At 33.0% G+C, this 10000-nt stretch overlaps 1 protein-coding gene across 1 annotated transcript in view; it reads right to left on the bottom strand.

Moving 5' to 3' along the window:
* Window positions 1–3465: 3465 nt before the first annotated feature.
* LOC145261136 (carbonic anhydrase-related protein 10-like) overlaps window positions 3466–10000 on the bottom strand; it is a 1563849-nt gene continuing 1557314 nt past the window's right edge. Inside the window, exon 12 of the mRNA XM_080119410.1 lies at window positions 3466–5549. The gene's annotated coding sequence lies outside the window, so the exon portion shown is untranslated. The remainder of the gene's footprint in view (window positions 5550–10000) is intronic.

Raw genomic sequence — 10000 nt, 5'->3', positions numbered from 1 at the left:
AGTGATAAAAGTCATCGTCTTATTCGAGGCCAGTTCAATAAGACCAGACGTCTCTTCTCGCCCGACAACATCTTAAAAGACCGGAACAGTAAATTTATTGTAGCGACTTATGGCAATTTTGTTTACCGAAATGGAAGAAAATAATATGTTACTCTTTTTAATCGAGCACTATCAACAACCTCGTAGAAATTCAATGATTTTTACATTTGCATATCTTAAACCTGGAATATATATATATATATATATATATATATATATATATATATATATATATAAACCTTTTATAGTTAGCATATTATACTTAATTAAACACGTGTGTATGTGTGTGGCTGAGCGCATGTTTTTTTCAAATACTTATATACAAAAGCATCAATATATATATATATATATATATATATATATATATATATATATATATATATATATATATATATATATGACACCATTCTTTCATTTATACACACCAAGTTGATTACGAACCCTAAGCTCTGCATATTTTCTTTTCCATTGTTTATTTTAATATGGCGGGCTTGTTTTTTTTCGCGTTTTCCGCTAAACGTACCTACATGCCACCTGTCCTCTCCTCTAAGTGCAATCTATCAACACTTAACTACATCCACGACACCCAAGAAAGAATTTAGAAAACTCTTTACAGAAAACACGACCAAACTTGCCGTATATATTGCAGCCTACGCCTAACCATTCTTGAGGCATTGCTCATTCGAACCAAAAATTCTAACACCCACCACCAACCGGGTTTTTGGTTGGAGAAGGCGTATCCAAATGTTTATAGGCGCATCATCCGATCAGTGAATTCAGCAGTGAACATTCACTATACCACATTACTTGAAGAGAACCCATGTAGGTTGAAAACGTTAGTACGTTTAACGAATTTCTCTACTATCTAACGGAAAAGCGAGGAAGGTAGCCCGCCACATAGACGAAATATAGAAAAACAGACTCAGAGCTGATATTCAATCAGATCTGTATATGTATTTATTTGTGTTCATAACTACACATGCGTTTATGTACGCGTGTGCGTTTGTATATATATATATATATATATATATATATATAAATGCAAGATATTTTGTTAAGCATTTTATTTTTTGTCACAATGTATATATGCATGTAAGCCAAGCATGCAGATATATTAAGGGTAAAATACACACATGTACACACATATACATATGAGCAGATAAAGTAGATAGACAGATAGATAGATAGATAGATAGAGAGAGAGAGAGAGAGAGAGAGAGAGAGAGAGAGAGAGAGAGAGAGAGAGAGAGGGTATCGAAATTATTGTGGATTCAACGAAAAAAAAATAAAGAGATATATATCGCGGCCTCCCATTTTAGAAAATGGGAGACCGCGATATATTTCCAGTGTTTTATATTTAATTTCCGTAATAATCGCTACGCGTACTTCGGGCGTATTATCTTCTTCAGTCGGTAGTTGTTCAGGTCGAACACCGACTGAGGAGCGCAATACCGTCTGCGATGTGTAATACGTCAGAAACACATGTCGCAAATAATAGAAACAAATAAATATAAGAATATTGGAACGTTCGCGAACTTCCATTTTCACACACACACACACACACACACACACACACACACACACACACACACACACACACACACACACACACACACACACACACACACACAACCCTACATACATGCTTATCTAAAATTTCAAAAATCAATCTCTCACAGGAGGTATAGATCCAATCGAAAACAGCAAATCTTGTACATACAAAGAGATCGATACTCTTTCACATTAACATTTTGAACAGTACTAAATATTCAAACTAGATTTATTGTTTTACTGCAGTTTCACGGTAAATCTGATCACCAAACGTGCTTTTTATTCAACCTATCTGAATACATTTAACTCCAAATTAACGCTCTAAAAATGCCACAAATAAACTATTCCCTTCTCTTCTTATTACAATTCAAATGTTAAAAAGTTAGGAAGACGGGGGTGGTACCATCAAAATGAGCGATCTTTGGTGCTCCAGAAATCATCTTTCGACATAGTCACCACCATTCTCAATGCTTTTTTTCAGGAATTTAATGACGCATCTCTACTTCTGACGCTCGTCCATAACATGGCTTAGCGTTTTTAGAGTTTTATATCGTCAATATCTGCAACAAACAGATGGAACTTTTAGGTAATAAATACACAAGTCTATTCATCATAACAATGCAATTTAAAATACCCCTCTGATCAATTCGGGCGGAATAAAATAGCATGAGGCTTTACTTTAGGAGCGGACCTTGTATATATAATTATCACATACACAAAAGGGCCATATCATAACCCGTCTTTGTTTATAGCTTTATATTCAATGTATAAAGACATATGGGATAATGATACACTTCTGACGATTGGGTCTTCCTTTCAACTGCAGTAAAAAATGGATGACTAAACCTCTTGCACTTATTATTGTAATAAAACTCTATCGAAAAGGATAAACTCTTTTTGTGCGTACTTTCTGCTGTCTTGATTCGGCTTTGTTCTCGTCTCAGCATATATATATATATATATATATATATATATATATATATATATATATAGAGAGAGAGAGAGAGAGAGAGGGGAGAGAGAGAGGCAGAGACAGAGACAGAGAGAGAGGTACATAATTTTATTATGGATATATATGGACTAAATTTCTTCTTAAATATAATATATTAGAATATCTATTTGATTCTCTCTTCATCCCCCCCTTTCATTTTCTTCTACTCCCTCAACATAATCTCAATTTTATATTAGTTTTTAATCATGATCCTAACCTCGATTTTGCTCTGTTAAGCGAGGTTTGAAACCGGTTAGCTAATCTTTTCTGTCTCTTTATCTTTTAATTTATCATGTTCAAAAATAAATTCGGTCTGTATATAGTCACGTACACGCAGGCGCGCGCGCGCACACACACACACACACACACACACACACACACACACACACACACACACGCACGCACACACATATTGTATGCGTGTATGTGTTAAAGTGTATCTGTTTGATCAGTAAATCAGGCAATACAGAATATAAAATAAAGTAAAATAAAAATAGGAACCAGAAAAAAATTCTTCTTCCCGGGAAGAACAGCATAGCAGGTTATTTTTTAAATCATTTTAATCCGATGAATTTCCGAGGAACAATGTTTTAGACGCGTCCATTCGTTTCTCTAAGAGGATCTGTCAATCAGTCGGTCCTAATGTCACGATTAGCTTAGGCTTAGCATATTCATGGCCAAACGCACAGATTGAATGATCGCATCTTAAACCATCAACATTTTTTCACAGTTATTTTTCCTTCCTTTAGATGCGTTTTCCTATCGGTTGATCTGTATTGTTTCGGTTTAGTCTGTCATGCTAAAGAAGCTTTGTAAGTCGATCAATTTGTTAGTCTTAAGGTTCAAATTACATTATTGTTCGTCTGGCTTAAGTTTGAATTAACTTTTTCTTTTGTCTGTCACGTTTAAGATTGAAATATACTCGTCTCTTCGTCGCGTTTAATTTTAAATATAATTTTCGTTGGTCTCCTAAGCTTCAATTTAAAACCTTATTTTCTTCCTTTTTGTTACGTCTAAGTTTTAAACATTCGTTAATCTGTCATGCTTATGTTTAAAATGTTATTTTCGGTATTGGTGCGTTATACAAACCGGATGTTGTTACTGTTGCATATTACGAACCGGATTTTTCGTAAATGTACGATATGGCTGGACCAACAATGGCAGCTATTTGTGCGTCTATGTTACCGCGAAGAAATAACGTTATTATTCATTAAGCAATTCTTAATATGGGGAGGAGAGGATGATTTGAAACTATATTGTACTTTCACCTAACAATTTAATAAGCACAGAAAGATCGTACAAATTGAATTCAACTTGAAAATACTAGTAACAAAGAAAAACAATATGTTGAACGTGTTTCCTAGCGTTTTTAACATCAGGTGCTGGTCGAGCTCGAGCGGACATTTACGGAAAATCTGGTTCGTAATGTACACAATTACCGACTTCCGGTTCGTACAATGTACTAGCACGTTATTCTCTTTCGCCCTCACGCTTAAGTTGTTAATAGTGTTTTCTTTTTGCTGTAGTGCTTAGGTCCGCCTGTCTATTACGCTTAAGTTTTTATTAATATTTAGATGTCTTTCATGCTTCAGTTTAAAATATTTTTTTATCTGTACATTAGGCCTTAGTCTACAATAGCCTTTTCGTCTATCTGTGACAATTATATTTCAAATAAGCTTTTCGCCAGTCTGTTATGATTAAGTCTTAAATGCCGTTTGTCGGTCTGTCATGGTTCAATTTGAAATATCATTTTCATTAGTCTATTAAACTTGAAAATATTATTTGCGTATATTCCTCGCACTTAAGTCAATTATATCATTTTTGTCAGTCTGTCAGGCATAATTTTGAAATATCATTTGCGTCTGTCTTTTAAGCTTAATTTTGAAATCACATTCGTCGATCTACTATGCTCCAGTTTGAAATAACATTTCTGTCAGAGTGTCACGCGAAAGTCTGACATATCATTTACATCCGCTCGGCACACTAAAGTCTTGAATATCCTTTATGTCAGTTTGTCAGGTTTAATTTGAAATAGTATTTTTTTTATCTTTTATGCTTATGGTTGGAATCACATTTATCGATCTGTCATTTTAAAGTTTGAAACAGCATGATCCCGTGTTCATCATGCTTAAGTCTGAAATAAAATTTTCGTCGGTTGTCACGCTTAACTGTTAAACTGTATGTTTGTCCGTCTGTTACGCTTAAATTTGAAGTAATATTCGTCGGTTTGTAATGTTCAAGCTTGAAATAGAACTTTTGTCTGTCCGTCACACTTAATACTGAAATATGATTTTCATCACACGTCAGTCTGAAATATTATTTTTCTTTGTCTGTCATGCTTCATTTCGAAATAACATTTTCGTCAGTCTGTCATACTATTATTTGAAATATCATTTTCATCGGTCTGTCATGCTTCACGTTTAAATATCATTTTTGTCGATCTATCACGCTCAAGTTTATAATAGCATTTTCGTCTGTCAGTTATGCTTGTCTAAAATATAATTTTTCTCGGTCTGTTACGATTCAGTTTGAAATAACATTTCCGTTAGTTTATCATAATCAGTTTGGAAATAGCATAAATTTTAATTTTGAAATACCATTTTCGTCAGTCTGTCAGGCTTCAGTTTGAAATTGCATTTTCTATCGTCAACCACAGTTTTGAAAAGACTCATCTTACTGATATACGTTTTTGTTTTGTTGTGATCTCTGTCGCTCTTGTGAAATTCGTAGCAATCATCTTTTTTATATTGAGGGGTGGGGGAATGAACCGCAGATTTCTTTGATTGAGGCAATCTTCTGATTTTTAATTTTTATATGTTTCCATTTTCTTTCAGTTTCCTTTCTTTAAATGAGTTATTTTCTTTTTAATTTGTGTTTGTATTTTTTTTTGTGAATAATTTTGCTGATTTTTTTCTATTCATTTCCATTTATGATGCAGTTGGATATATTTCTTTGCTCCGTCATCATTCTGTAAAAATAAACAGATAAAGTTAAAACATTATCAAAACGAGGCTGACATAAATGGCGGCATATATATTAGTGCGTTCTTTATGCGCATGCGTGCTCCTACTTCAGCGCACATCCACATAGTAATTATGATAAAATAAATAATGAGTGAAAACCCCCGCCACCCATAAAAAAAAAACAGATTAAATTTAGAATCCGATTAAATTGTACAAAACAAAACACCAAATAAAACATAATGGATATATAGAGAAACATTAATTTTTATCCACAAAAAAGAAAAAAAAAAGAAACACAAATGATACTAGGAAAAAAAAAACACTAAAATTGAAGAAAAATGAAAATAAACACAAAAACATATTATCCCAAATGTTGGCTAAAAATACTTGAAGTTACGTTCTGTAGATACGAGTTTTATATCTGGTTAGAGCAAAAGATTGTTGCCGATTTAAATTTCATCGGGAAAATGAAAAACTGCTTGTTCATTAAAATCTCTCTTCATAACAATAACGACTTTGCCATCTATAACTTATACATGTATAGCTTGTAATATTCTTTAGGTTTTAATGTGAAATATGAATCTAACTCATGTTTGATCTATTCCCGTGATGTTAACTTAAAGACATCTAAATAGTTTCGTAATACTCGAAATAATTGATAATACGAGGAACCTTGGTCAAGAGAATATGCAGGATGGGGATAAGATTTCCCAACCAAATTCTTCTAGATCTTTGGTCAGTAGTGTTGTATGAAGACGAGGAAAATCGGGAGGTAGACGGCCTTGATCACAAAGAGTTCTTGGCAAAGTGTTTAACTTTATCGGATGCTGGCAGTCACCCCAGGTCCATTGATGATGGCTGGAACAGAGGACAAGCATCTGTTCAAGATATTGTTTTCTATTCTCCGAAAACTCGTGGAACTAAGCCCCCGTTCATTTGGACGAGAAACTTATTGTATATAACAAATGCTGTTATAGTGAGATTATGTCGACGTACATCAGCAATAAAAACACAAGTCTTATGCAATAACTCCACGAAGGCTATCTTTTACGTGACACACTGTAATATTGGAATTTTATAGTGACGCAAAGGTTACACACACTCAATCCATACATTTCGTGACCTATCATTCCTTAAATCCAACGAAGGAGGACAAGAAGTATCTTGGAGTTTACATTCTCCAAGATTAGTTTCTCTACCAAGTCTTTATCATTTTTTTTCTGCGATTTTGTCCATTAACAGACGGATGAGTGATTGGTATCTATTCCAATGCTCTTAGATAATGTAACTCCTTGGAACAGTCGATGTCACTTCTAAATATACGATACTCACCATTTTCAAAAGGTACTAATCAAAATCTAAATATACGATACTCACCATTTTCAAAAGGTACTAATCAGAGTCAACACTGCTTAACGTCAGAGAATACGACGAGAATCGGTATTTCAAGATAATGAAGACATACAATATTAGTTTATGACCGTGTAAAAACAAGATTGAATAAAGAGCAAATGACGTGGAGTGGAAGTAGAGTTGGATTCTGATTTTTGTTTAAAAGCAAAGTGTATTATTTTTACTGATGCTACAATTTAACTTTATTGTCTTTCCCAGTGAAGGAGAAATTATTCTATACTGAAGCAAGCAAAACTGTTCCTTATTAGAAAGCTAGGATTTCTTCCCATTAAAATCGATTTTGTGTTTACTTCTGTCTCGCAGGGGAGGTCAAATTCTATTCAGTTTTAACCATCACATTTTTCCATCGACAACTTTATTCTTGAGTGATCTGCGGGTCCCGAAAAGCGGTAATCTATTTGCAAGAAAGATGTATTAGGTTGGTGCAAAAATAATGTCGATTTTTGACGTTCAACTATATATAAAAAACATTATTTTGCACCAACCTAATAAATATGGAATTTCCTTCCACACGCAAAAGTTTACGTTAACTGTTATTCTGAATCAGTTACCCATCTCAGAATTAACCAAGTACAATGTGTCTGATATTTGAGGATGCGATCAGAACTGATTAATACATCCTACAGTTTTAAAAAGCAAAAGAGATTTAACAACTTTCCTAGCTAAACTTCGCAGTTTTGTTTAATGCATTCAATTTCATTGATCTGTTCCAATCTAGAAATTTGCTTCGCATTTGGCATGACTCCAGGCAAAAGTCGATGGCTTAAAACCCAAATTATTTACGCTTACTGATTTTCCCCGTCGCACAGAATATGCCTGACCTTACACCTTAACACTATATCTCAAAATAATAGTATATATATATATATATATATATACATATATATATACATACATATATATACATATATATACATATATATACATATATATACATACATATATATATATACATACATACATATATATATATATACATACATATATACATATATATACATACATATATACATACATATATATACGTGTGTATATATATATACTTATATATATGTATATATATATGTGTGTATATATATACATGTATATATATATGTATATATATATGTATATATATATATATATATATATATATATATATATATATTTGGGCATTAGCAGATTAGAAAAAGAAATTCGTACAGTTGCAATAGTGTTTTCTCTAGTTTTATTAGAATTGTTTCGGTTTTGTTGTCTAAAGACGCTGGTTTATTAAAGTAAATAACATTTGCATTTAAGTGAATTTTTATGTAAATTTATATATAGGAAAGAAAAATATAGACTATTAACCACATTTTTAAAGATGGGCAAACCCTTAGCAAACATTCGTTATTCTCTGCTCTGTTCTGTTGCATCACTATCTTTATAATCTTCTAAGCTTTTGACAACACACGCCTTATACAGTGTGATGAGTAAACATCCCAATCTACTTATTCAGTTCAACCAAATATTACAATTCGGCTTTGCTTTAAATATGTGACTTTCAAATCCGACTAGTATGACGCAAGACTCTTTCCTTCTTGGACAGCGTACCGAACCGTCTAGTTAGCAAGAGCCCGCTCGCTTCCCTATTTTCTTTTTTTCGGAGAAGAGACATTGCGAGTATATATCTGCTCTATCGTGATTTTTTATATCAGGTGTTCGACTTAGCTTCGATATATGCCCCCCCCCCATCCTTGCAAAACATTCGCAACAAATACTCGTCTAACTACAACAACAATTTTCCATAATCTTCGAGAATTCATTGAGGAAAGCTTCTTTTCTAAGACTGTCTCTCTATGGAACATAGTACCGCGGGGTTGCTTTCCATAAACATGGCCGTTTTAAAATCTAATGTAAATGCGTTCTTGTAAAGTCCCATACATACACTGACCAACAAGACAGAATAGATCACTTGGAAGACAATATTCAACGCATTATTGTCGAAACACAACCTAATGTAATAGATAGAGTTTGTGAAAATTAGATATCTAGATTACGCCATACACGCGCGTGTCACAGGGGCCATATGTCTGAAAATGTATTTAAGTTATAATGTACAAAATTGAATATAAAAAATAAAGTGTAAAAATTGAACAATATTTGGAATAACTCACATACTTGTATAATATGTTTTTGTGATTTATTTTACTTATAAGTTCACCGCCTCTAAAAACATCATATATATATATATATATATATATATATATATATATATATATATATATATATATATATATATATATATAAGTGAAACTGTATGTGTGTCTGTGTGTGTACATTTCCCTACCAAATTACTTAAGTGATTTTCAGTCTACATACTAAAGGGGTATTGCGATTTGGGAAAATCTTTGCAATAGGTTTTCGGCTAGAAATGTGCCTGTCAAGGGGTTAAAGTTCAACAATTTAAGCTTTGAAATCTCTGCCAAACTCCTCCGCCAATTTTGGTCTAAACACTTGAAATCTTATTTGTAGGTTCCTTGGACATAGATGAACCTTTTTAATTTGATTTGAGGAAAGAAAATAAATGTTGAGGGGTAAAAATTGGGGTCAAAGTTAAAAACATTGACCTCTCCAGTCTCTACCAAATTACTCAGCCAGTTTTTAGTCGAAACATTTTAAAATTTACATAAAGGGTATTTAGAGAGAGAACAAGCCTTTTAATCGGTTTGGGTCGAAAATATAGCTGCCAAGGGGTCAAAGTTAAAAACATTTGATCTTTGCAGAGTCTAGCAAACAACTTTGCCAATTTTGGGTCTAAACATTTGGAATTCAGACATGCAGCATTTTAATGATTTTTGGGGTGAAAATCTGCATGGAAAAAGGTCAAAGTTGCAAGAGTTGACTTTTGCAGATTCTACAGAATTCTTCCGCTAATTTTGGGTCTAAACACTTGAAATTTTAGATGTACGTAACTAAGACATCGATGAAACTTTTATTTTTATTTGAGACTTAAACAATAAATGTAAAGGAGTCAAAATTGGGGTCAAAGTAAAAAAAAAATTGGACGTCTGTGATCACTACC

This window comes from Euprymna scolopes, chromosome 37 (genome assembly GCF_053919585.1).
Source record: "Euprymna scolopes isolate OS-2025 chromosome 37, ASM5391958v1, whole genome shotgun sequence".
Lineage (NCBI taxonomy): Eukaryota > Metazoa > Mollusca > Cephalopoda > Sepiida > Sepiolidae > Euprymna > Euprymna scolopes.
The sequence above is the reverse complement of the archived record's forward strand: the minus strand, read 5'-3'. Positions and strand labels throughout refer to the sequence as shown.